Consider the following 259-nt stretch of genomic DNA (forward strand, 5'->3'; position numbering starts at 1 on the left):
TCGGCGGTCCAGTTAACAATAAATAGAATATAAGGCGGTTCGGCCGACAAATAAATTAATTAAAATATTAATAAATAATATAGGCGGTATTCCGGCCCATATAACATAATATAAATAATAGTACAGGCGGTATACCGACCATTATAGCAGAGTATATATGATACAATAAATTTTACCGAATTGCAGAAAGATCGTGCTGATAATGTGTAATGAATAACTTATAATTTATAGTATCGAGAAATTTAAATAAGAGTAGAAT

Source organism: Brassica oleracea, chromosome C9 (genome assembly GCF_000695525.1).
Source record: "Brassica oleracea var. oleracea cultivar TO1000 chromosome C9, BOL, whole genome shotgun sequence".
NCBI lineage: Eukaryota > Viridiplantae > Streptophyta > Magnoliopsida > Brassicales > Brassicaceae > Brassica > Brassica oleracea.